This window comes from Gallus gallus, chromosome 3 (genome assembly GCF_016699485.2).
Source record: "Gallus gallus isolate bGalGal1 chromosome 3, bGalGal1.mat.broiler.GRCg7b, whole genome shotgun sequence".
NCBI lineage: Eukaryota > Metazoa > Chordata > Aves > Galliformes > Phasianidae > Gallus > Gallus gallus.
In genome coordinates, this window is record NC_052534.1 from 79,984,763 (window position 1) to 79,996,570 (window position 11,808).

General features: G+C 38.3%; 1 long non-coding RNA gene across 1 annotated transcript in view; it reads right to left on the reverse strand.

Annotated features, from left to right (window-relative positions):
• The window catches only part of LOC121110355, a 7,228-nt gene extending 1,517 nt beyond the window's left edge, over positions 1 to 5,711 (reverse strand). Inside the window, exon 1 of the long non-coding RNA XR_005858699.1 lies at positions 5,029 to 5,711. This is a non-coding gene — a long non-coding RNA (uncharacterized LOC121110355). The remainder of the gene's footprint in view (positions 1 to 5,028) is intronic.
• Positions 5,712 to 11,808: the final 6,097 nt, after the last annotated feature.

Genomic DNA, 11,808 nt, shown 5'->3' on the forward strand with positions numbered 1-11,808 from the left:
TGAAAGTCTGCAGCCCTCAGCTTCAAAGGACAAGTTCAGAAGGACAAAACAGTCTCATTTTTTCAAAGATTTCATGGAAGAAAAAAAATAGTAACTCCTTTAGTCCTACTTTCAGAAAGCAAAGAGACCTGAATTGCAGCTGTCACCTGGCTTTCTTTCTAATGCATGGATTACACCTAAGACGCGCAGACTTAGCCTTGAGAGCTCCATGGCTAGACTTCAAAATTGAAAAGCAGAACAAAACCTTGCAAGAAGGAGCAGGTTAATTGAGAGAAAGGTAACACAGCAGGAAATGCCATCTGCTGTCCCGAGGATACAAGCTCTCTGGCTGCTGCTCTCTGTCCCCTGCAGGTCACTGCAGCACAACCTCAGCACACCCTCATGGACACCCTCAGTAAAGCAGCTGTTTTCCAAGGTAGGAGTGATACTGCTTAATCAAAAGAATGACTAATGTCCAGTCCCCTCTGGAAGGCAATTAAAAAGCACAGCTAATTATATACTTATTAGGCTTTTATTCATACTTAGAAGTTTGTGAGCAACTCATCTGAGTGAGGTGAATCTAATCATCCTTCAAGCTGAGGGCTCTTCCTCTGCGTTACAATGATATCTTTTTCTCAGAAGTTACTTTAACATTAAATGTACCTTATTCCAGAAACAAATAATCGTAGCTTTGTGCTATCATTTCAGCCAGTGTTGGACTGGAAGGGTTTTTTAACACTTTCTTAAAATCTGTTCTTCTATGATTGACATTCTCAAGTGTGTAAATTCTAAGAGAACTTATTTACCCAATATTTTAATGATTTTCTGTGCTGATAACCAACTTCTCCTCTCATCACTACCTCATTTTCAGCTATCACTATGGATTTTCTGCCATCTATCCAAAGTATTTGTACTACTGAAACTGTACTACCTTTAATATCAAGTACTAATTTTCCTCTTACTTAGTCTGCTTAAACACAAATACAACTTTATTCATTCAAATGAATTCATAGATTGTTCTACTCTAAGAGAAAATCTGATCCATTTAATGTAGATTCAGACCTAATGGTCAATACTTATTTTACTCTATATTTGTTGCTTATTAAATCATGTTAAAGTGACCCCTTTTCAGATTATCTCATAAATATTCATTAGGATACTACCAATCATATTGCATTTTCTGATACTTATTTTAAAGTAATATCCTTCCTTTGGAAGACATAGATTTTAAATTCGAGGTTTATGAATTATTGACTGCATAATGGAACCTAAATTTCCCTCTATGGATTGTGTATTAGCAGTGCTTAAGCCATTGCTATATACACTACACGGGGATCACCTTTTTATAAAGAGAATAATAAATAACTAAGTACAAAACTACTATATTTACAGACCGTTAAATTAATTTTAAAAGGAAGAAAAAAAACAAAAAAGCACACAACAAAAAACACACGATCTATTGACAAAACCTAATATTATTGACTTTCAAAAAATTATTAATTGGTTTTAAGCTAAAGTAGAATTTTCTCTTCTGAATTATCAAAGTGACCTTGACTTAACCTTAATAATTTTTCTCACTTTCAGTCATGAAGAATGCAGTTTTTCCATTCCATTCCCAAGTTGTGATTTTCTGGGTCATAGCCAGGATTTAAAAACAGTTATATTACAGTTAGAGTGTTTTTTGCATTGCTGAATTCTCAATTGCATAACCTCTTCATGAGATTCACTATAATAGTTTCACTTCTAGAACACAGCATAGGAGTTATAAAGAATGAAATGTCTGAATATATAATCCAAGTGCTTTGTCATTAAAACAAAACAATCTATTCACTAAGGAGAAGAAGAGGGAGAGGAGAGGAGAGGAGAGGAGAGGAGAGGAGAGGAGAGGAGAGGAGAGGAGAGGAGAGGAGAGGAGAGGAGAGGAGAGGAGAGGAGAGGAGAGGAGAGGAGAGGAGAGGAGAGGAGAGGAGAGGAGAGGAGAGGAGAGGAGAGGAGAGGAGAGGAGAGGAGAGGAGAGGAGAGGAGAGGAGAGGAGAGGAGAGGAGAGAATACCTCCAAAGATCATGTAGTTCAATTACCTGAACTTTTCAGAGCTAACCAAAAGTCAATGTGTATCATTGAGGGTGTTATCTAAATTCCTCTTGAGCACTGACTGGTATGGGGTGTTAACCACCTCTCTAGAAAGCTTCTTCCAGTGTTTTTATCAAACACTGGACAAACGTATATTTTTAGCAGAGGCTTTCAGTTCACTCCTCCCAATTCCTGTGTCACATAACTGCCTATTCTTGCAATGAGGAAAAATTGACAAAGTTCTTTTCTTCCACTTCAGAGGATCTCAAGATTCAGGGGAGGTGGGCAGGGGAAAATTGGGCTGTAAGTTTACAGTTAAGCAGTCAAGCTGTGCACTTCCCATCACTTAGCAACATTTTTCCAGATTTTAATCACTCTTCTCCAAAGTGGAGCTTGCAAAGTGGCCATATGAAAGAAACTTTTCCATAGTTTGGTTGGGACAGCCAACTTCAGATTCAGCCATGTAGGACATAAGGTCCTTTTCCTGAATGCTGTTAGCTTTTTTAAACATCTCTCTTAGACAAATTCAGGGTATCACGCACTGGCTGGTAATGCCATGATCTATCTCTTTTCAGTTGCCTCCATAATGCCAATGTTTTGGTGGAACAATGTGAATAAAAAGGATGAAAAAAGCTTTCAACAACTTTAGGAGATCACATTAGAATTATGCTCCTCCATGCTGTACCATCAGTCAAAATTTTTTTTGTCCCAAAAATTAGAAAAAAACAGAAAAACCACGAACTCCTTCTTTGTAGCCTTATTTCCTTGCTAGTTGTTCTCCATGTCCCTCCTATAAGCAGGGTCTAAAATAAGAAAGGGTCGAAGACTATAAACAGTTCTCTGTCATGTATGAGTAATGTTGAAGAGGATGTACTTTAAAAGCCACTAAGATCCTGTAGGACAGACTCCATGATCTGGAACCTGGGCACACAGTGTTATAGTGTATAGGGCACACAGTGCTATAGTGTATAGTGTTATGGTGAGGAAAAAGGAAATGAGTCATGGACAATACCATAGCCTGTGTAATACAACAGGCAATGTCAAGCAAACACTATAAGCAAGAACACCTGCTCAAGCTGATACTGAACCCTCAAAATTCCCAAATGGACACTACTCTCTTGGCACATCTCTATGCTGGACTCAATATAAGCATGAGTACACATGATCCTAATAAATTTAAAGTTTCAACAAATTTTTAATTAGGCAAAAGAAACACACCCAGGTCTGTCCTTTGTATCTTGAAACACATTGCAATAACCTGCAAACAGCTAAGGAATTGATTGCATCCATAGCTCAAATAGTCTCAGACAAACAGCTTTGTCACAGTTTTTCCCTGTGTAGTTGAAAGGAAAAGTTGGACAGGAGCAAAACCTACAACAACTTTTCAGGTAGCTTTTGCCTTCACTATTAAAGCTTCATGAGCATTTTACAAATATTTCAGTTTTTTTAGCGTTGTAATTTTTTTCATATTGTACCTCCTCTTATCATGCGTTTTCTGTTTACTTCTTGTTAGCAGTCACCAGAACTAATGATTGGGCTCTGAATTTCTTGTTTTGTTTTACATATCTGTAAGTATAAGTCCTGAAGTTTGGTTTCAGAACTCACTGACACCCACTGAATTCCAATAAAGGGGAATCTGTAGCTATGTCAGAATCTTTTATTGGTATTTATACAAACAATTAAAAGGTTCACCTCAAGTCCTCAAGATATCAAACACAGAGAGTTACATTTAAATGTATATTTTACTTGGCAAAGAAATTAGACCTTATCTAATACAGTCATTAAAATTGAATTAGAAGTTCAGTAAGCAGTTTCCTCTCAACTCAGTACAAATACACTTTGGAATCTTTTTGGATAAAAACAACATGTTTCCCACGAATATAAACAGAACAGCATAGCCATACAGACCTAGCAAAATGATAGAGTTTTCTGCTCAAAAAGTATTTTTTTACATTTGGGATGAAAATTCAATTGCCATATCCACCTTATCTATCTTGAATACTTCGTCTGCATACATTACATCCAGCAATTTACTGAGAGTGGATCTTTATTGGCTAGAAAACCTTCTCATAGGTGCAAGCATAATAAATAATAGCTTTACAGTACAGAGACACTCTGAAAAAAAAGAAAAGAAGAGAAGAGAAGAGAAGAGAAGAGAAGAGAAGAGAAGAGAAGAGAAGAGAAGAGAAGAGAAGAGAAGAGAAGAGAAGAGAAGAGAAAAGAAAAAAGAAAATGCAGTTTGACTAGTCACAAATGCAAAGCCAAAGCTGTGAAAGACAACAGCTGTTAATGTCAGCAAGAGAAGACAAATTGTTGTACATTGCCTAGAGTAGAATCACTCTACATTATCCTAGAAAGACTGCAAATGCTAGTTCAACATATGAATAATCAGCATGTCCAGAATAAATGAAATAGGCACAGAATCTGACACATATTAAATAAAACACTGACTAATGTGACGAATGAGACATTGCATTTGGATTAAGACAATGGGTTTAGAGTAAAGACACTTCAGAGCAAAATCGTACTCTTAGTCTCTAAGGCCCAAATTCATCTCACCCAATTCTTGCTATTCATAGCTGAGTGATTGCTCTAATCTAAGTATCTAGGGTAAGATTCAGCTCAAAATTAAGATGCCTGCATTTAAACATCCGTACACAGTTTTCTACAGGTGCACTAGGCATTTACATCTTCCTTACATAGGAAATGATTTGTTTTCCTCCAACCTGACATATAAATCCATGTGCAATGTTCCTCCTGACCCTTCTTCTTTTTCAGAAGGGTGTAACTCTCCAAAACGTCTGTGCCGTGCCTGCCAGCCTTTTGTTTTACATTCTGTTACATACTACAACCCATAAAGTGGAGCCTCAATGCTACCAACAGAGTCTAAGCAGATATGCTGCTGAATGTTACCATGATCTCCGCTGACTACACATGGAGCTCAGGTACTTAGCATCTTTGTAGATGTCTTAAGCTCACCTGATCATGGTAGCAGATTTACAGCAGCAGGGGGTGATATAGCTTTTCTTGTCCCTCATTTTCCAGATCTAGCCTCCACTTTAGTTGTAACTCCAGCATTAATGTGGTATTGCACTGGTGATGCATGTGCTGTAAGGCAAAGGAGAAGAGTCCTATTGCCATCTGAAATTACAAGTTGTAGTTGCAGTAAGGTGGCATAGCTCCAGTGTCTTCAGATCTGTTTTCCATGCCAGGAAGCAGTCTGTCCCAGTCACATGGCTTCAATCTATAGCAGCCATGCCCTTACTAGGTCTGTCAAATCTCATTTGAGCTCTGCAGAGAAGATCACCTATTCTCCCTTTGCATCTGCATTGAGTGCTGCTAGAAAAGAATATAATCAAAACATTAAACATTTGGTAATTAGAAACATCTTCACAGAAATTACAGTCAAAAATAATCCTTTTTTAGCATTGTGGATGAGAGGAACATATGTAGACTTTTTCTCTATGCAGTAGGATTTTAAATAATTCTTAAGGCAAGGTCTTCGTCAACTAGCAATTATTTCATCTTCATGCCAGAAAATGTGATAATTTTCTTAAAAGATGTTTTTTTATTCTCTGTAGCCAGTAAAAATAGAGAAATTTTTAGAAGTGTTTTCTAGGTATTATTGTCTTTATCTTTCTGGATACTTTTCTCTTATGTGCTATCTCATCTGAATATACTGGCAATCACCTTGGTTTATTACTACTCCATATAATTTAATTTTCAATTTGATTTTTGGACCTTAGCCACCCTTTGTATCTGAGAAATTCATTTTTTTATTATCACATTACTGATACTTTTTAACAGCTTCTATCTGCAAACAAATTTTTGATCAACAAAAGCACATAATGAGAGAGAAACTAATATCTAATACTCATCATTTCTTTTTTTCTACATTAACTTATCTCTAATATTGTAAGGAGGATTCAGGGAACTAAAGGCATATCAACTCGACCTCGTTTCCAAAGATTGTTATGGAATAGATCATCTTGAGTGAGACCACACAGTATGTGCAGGACAACTGGGAAATCAGGTCCAGCCAGCATGGCTTCATGAAAGGCAGGTCCTGCTTGACCAACCTAATCTCCTTCTATGAGCAAGTGACCCTTCCAGTGGATGAGGAAAAGGCTGTTATCACAATCTATCTAGACTTTAGCAAAGCACTTGACACTGTATCCCACAATATTCTCATGGGGAAGCTGGCAGTCCGTGGCTTGGACAGGTACACTCTTTGCTGGGTAAGGAACTGGCTAGCAGGTCAGACCCAGAGAGTGGTGGTGAACGGAGTTAAATCCAGCTGGAAACCAGTCACGAGTGGTTTTCCCAGGAGTCAGTACTGGGGCCTGTCCTGTTCCATATCTTTATTGATGACCTGGACAAAGGGATCGAGAGTACCCTCAGTAAGTTTGCAGATGACACCAAGTTGGGAGGATGTGTTGATCTGCCTGGGGATAGGAAGGCCCTACAGAGGGATCTGGACAGGCTGGATCACTGGGCTGAGGTCAATGGGATGAAATTCAACAAGATCAAATGCCAGATCTTGCATTTTGGCCACAAAAACCCCAGGCAATGCTCTAGGCTTGGGACAGAGTGGCTGGAAGACTGTGCGGAAGAAATGGATCTGGGTATGTTGATAAATGCTCAGTTAGACATGATCCAGCAGTGTGCTCAGGTGGCCAAGAAGGCCAACAGTATCCTGGCTTGTATCATAAATAGTGTTGCCAGCAGGATCAGAGAGGGAATCGACCTTCTGTACTCAGCACTGGTGAGGTGGCACCTGGAGTACTGTGTTCAGTTTTGGGCTTCTCACTGCAGGAAAGACATCAAGGCTGTGGAGTGTGTCCAGAGAAGGGCAACAAACCTGGTGAGAAGTCTGGAGCACAGGCCTTGTGAGGAGCTGCTGAGGGAATTGGGATTGTTCAGTGTGGAGGAGGCTCAGGGGAGATATTAGTACTCTCTACAACTGCCTGAAAAGAGGTCATGGCGAGGTGGATGTTGGCCTCCTCTCCTGTATAATTTGTGATAGGACTAGTGGAAAGGGCCTGGAGTTGCACCAGGGGATTCAGGTTGGATATTAAGAAAAATTTATTCTCTGAAAGACTGCTGGAATGGGACTGCCCAGGGAGGTAGAGGAGTCACCTTTCCTGGAGGTGTTCAAGAAATAGTTGTAAAGGGTTTATTGAGGAAACACTGGTGGTAGATGGACAGTTGGACTAGATGGTCTTGGAGGTCTTTTCCAACTTTGGGTATTCTATGCTTCTATAAACTTCCATTGCTTTCTCCATCAGAAACACTCAATTTTCTTCTGAGGTCTAATATAATAATTTTGTTTTTATTTTTCCTCTTTTCACTCATAACTTGTATTTTGATCTGTAATACTTTTACAAAACAAAAACAAAATCCAGTTCAATTTTAGTAAATTTATGTCATCCAGTGTTTTACTAAATAGCTCTGCAGAGCTAAGATCCAAACATTCAACTTGGAAAAATTTTAAAAGGAATCTGATTCACATTAAGGCATTTCTGCCTCTTGCTATAGAGAAATCCTCCACAAAATAATAAGATATGGATTTGATGGATGGCCCATTTAATGGACATAGAAATGGTTGCGCGATCATACTCAAGGAATAGTGGTCAATAGCTCAATGTCCAATTGGAAAAAAGTAACAAGTGTTCAGTAATGGGACTGATGTTCTTTAACATCTTAATCAGTGACATCAACAGTGGGATTGAGTGCACCCTTTCAAGTTTGCCAATTATATCAAGCTGTGTGTTGCAGTTAACACACCTGAGGAATGGGATGCCATCCAGAGAGAAACTGACAGGCTCAAGTAGTGGGTCCAAGAGAACCTCATAAGGTTCAATGAATTCAAGTGCAAGGTCTTGCCCCTGGGTTGTGGCAATCCCCACTATCAATACAAAGTGGGGGGTGAAAAGACAGAGCACAGCCCTACTGAAAAGGTCTTGGGGTTACTGATGGATGGCAAGGACATGAGCCAGTAATGTGCCTTCACAGTCCAAAAAGCCAAAAGTATTTGGAGCTGCATCAAAGGAGGCATGGCTAGTAGGTTCGGGGGAGCTATCTTTCCGCTCTGTGACAGCGAGATCTCAGCTGGATTACAATGTCCAGATGCGGAGTCCTCAGGGGAGATTTAGAGTGGGTATATGAAAACAGACTTTCACAATAAAGGTAGTTTTCCTACTAATAGTATTTCCTACTAGAAATAGCTAATGAGAAATGTATAAGGAGAATCAATACATTCCTGGGCATGGAAACATCTGTTGGAAACAAAGCCATCTGTCATAATCAATGCTAAATCTACAACTAAGCCCAACACCAGTTTCTGCTTTGCAAATATTATTAGCACTGGTGTCCTTCTGAGAATCAGGTGATCTCAGCACCAGCCACATATCTGGCTCATGCTGCCACCCATGAGAGGCTGAGGAGACTTCTTGCTGAGGGATTTTTGGTCTTTCTGCGTATGAGATGACACTAGACTTAGCTTGGAGCCATTCTAATCTATGTTCTGATTATCTATTTGCTGATACTTGGGTTATTAGCTACATACTTTGCTGCTTGCTTGTTCTTCCATGACACTTTAGTTTTTAAATCTGTGTTGGCACAGCACATCTCATGGCATGGATTGGACTTACTGAGGTAGCAGTGTTGAGCCACAAATGCTGGAAGTCAGAGACCCCTTATCAGTTGCATAAAACAAGGAGTATAAGACACCTGTTTCAAGACTGAGACGATAAGGAGGGCTGGTTGCCCATAATGTACAGCACTCTCCAAGGCAAAACACAGTGCATATGAAATGATCAGCTATCAGAATAAGACTATAGCAAAGCAGAAAGAGTTTAAAATTAGGAGGTATTCCATTTGCTTTGAAATACTCTGGTAGCACAGAACTGAAAATAGAACTGTACAATTTTTGTAAGGTTCAAAATAATAATGTAAAGACATAGGCAATATCAATGACTCTCCAGGGTCATTTTCCCACGGCAATTAAGATGAAATTGAAGGATGACAGGACAAAACTCTTTCTGGGCTGTTCAACAAGGGAAGCTTGAGGACATGAACTGTGCAAGAAACATCACTGTTGAAAGAGATACATGTTGAGTGAGTTCTGCATCGGTTCATACTTAAAGATCTACTGCATGTCTCTTCCCTACATGTGTTACAGACCAACTGAAAAGAGTGCAAAAAGCCATGACAGCAATATGTGAACACTTATCTACAATGTCATATACATACCCTTTGCCAGGAAGTAAATTTGATGGGAGTCTGTTCCGTGCTGTGATCAGCTCCTATTCCTTTTTGAAACTACATGAGATGACTTCTAAACAGCTAGCTATTACATAAGTAAGAAAGTGTAATTACACTTTCAGTTGCACTGCACACACAATGCAATTCAATCATCACATACATAGAAACAATCATTTCAACATACAAAACAACCTAATATGAAAAATCTTTCGTTTGTAAACTCATCCTTGATTGGCTTAGAAAGCCAAGATAAATAAACTTTTAAGTTTCCTTCTATCCAACACACACTAGAGGGAGAAAGGAACAGGGAAGTAAAAGCATATTTTGCTAGTTGTGTCTCATTAATGTTTGATTCTGCCCTTCTTTCCTAACCCCCATTTTCCCTTCAAATTTTAAATGACTTCTTTCCCTCGCCACAGCCAAATAGCTTTGATCCTTCAATTCTCTGAATTATTTTTCTGTGTTCTATGTTTCTCTGATAATCACTAATCCATCTTGCTGTGCACAAACTTTTAAAAGTACAATTTGCTCTGAATGGCAATGACACTATATGTTTAGTTTACATATCCGAGAGGTCTCAAAGACCTGTGATTCATTGTATGAGCCAACCAACAGGTTTTTCTGAGGCTCGGCAGAAGGAATAATCTTGATGCGTCTGTTGTCATTGTTTCCCTTCTCACTATCATACTCTCTTGAGTACCACTGTCAAACTGACTCCTGTCAGAGCTAATTAACTCCTTTGCGATTGTATCTTTAACAGAAACACCAACTCTTAAAAACCTCTGTCATGATAATAACAATAATCTTGAGAGCTGATCCTCTTAGCGTTAACTGGCAAGCCTAAGATGCTACTCCTTCAACTCATGTTGAGGAAACACCATATGCTTCAGAAATCACCTGGCAGGGCTGTGCAGTTATGAGTACTTATCAGCTCTACAGTAGATATTTAACCCTCTCTTCTGCCTTAGTCATCATTTCTGCCTCTTCTGCTGCTTCTGTACTGCTCCCATCCAACACCTTTCTTCTCAGTCTTTCATTGAACTACAATATCTTTTTATCTTGCAGAAAATACAGAAAATTATTTCTGGAAATTTCCTCATTTCTGCACAACTTTCTAGCTGATGGTTCCATTCTAGCTGTTCTTCCTGATCTCTAAATTATGTGACATGCTGCCTACAAAACATGCATCAGCTTCCTCTTCTGCAGTATACCTTCCACCCAGACTTCCAACATTCTTGCTCTGCTGTAGCAACTCTCACTCCAGTCTCCACATTCCCTTTCAGAGTCAGAAGCCAGGACCTTTGCATTTTTATTTCTTTAGATATGAATCAATATTTATTCTTTATATCAATATTTTATTTGAAATGATACTCCTTCCTACATCCTTCCTTGACTTCTGAGCAGTCCTCAAGGAGGTATAATAATTTCCCTGAGATGAGTCCCAAGATTCCTAAACTTATCATGTGCAAGCACTTCTTAAAGATTCACTTAATGCTTGAGTCAGTGGATCAGCTATCTGAATCAGGACTTCACAGGTTGTGAACTGTTCCTTTTTAGAAACGCAAGAAGCATATGGCACATAGTATGAACTTTGCGAATATTTTGTTATGTGTTATGAATTCTCAGGTTCCACCAGGTGATTTCTATGAAGTGGAAATATTTCCCCTATATTCTAAGAACAGTTTTTAAATTATTCCTCTTTAGATAAGGAAGTCTAGACAAGAGGATATTTTTCTCTCTTAGAATAGTAAAAAAAAAAAAAAAAAAAAAAAAAGAGAGAATGAGAAACAAAGTATGGATGGCTGAAAAGTCCTTGTTTGCTATTCAGACTGCAAACAACCTACAATAACAAGGGCGTGCAGTTATGAAAATCAATTTGCAATAGTGAAGAATATATATATATATATATCCTTAAAGAAGCCATGTGATGTCAGTGAATGCTCAGGCTTTTGAAAGTTTGAATTCAGAAGAAAATGGCTGCGTGACTGCGGTTAATTCTAAAAAGAGAGGTGAATTAAACACAAATTCTAATGTCAAAGAGGGGAAGTAAAGTGACCATGGAAATATTTGTCAGCTTGAGAAAAAAAATAACCAAAAAACACATTCCATCCAACATAAAATGCAGTTGCAAATGTAAGTCAGCTACTACGAGAATCCAGCACAGGAGATTTTCATTATAATGGTGCAATAATAATGATCACATACAAAGAATCTAGAAATACGGCAAGTAAATTGCTTTATTTTCTCCCAAGCAATTGAAGAAATCATTTCAGACATAATGGTGCAGACACATTAGTGGATTAAACCAGTAAAAATTGCTCACATAAAATGGCTTGCTAAAGAAAATTTCATCTTTAACCTCTCTATATGTTAATTTTGTTCAACTGCTCCTCCACCTTTTGTGTAGAGGTAATACAAAATCTCTCGAAGGTGAAAGGAGGGAGAAATTTCTAATTCAAAATTTAAGTATTATTTATTATTAAATAAATAAAT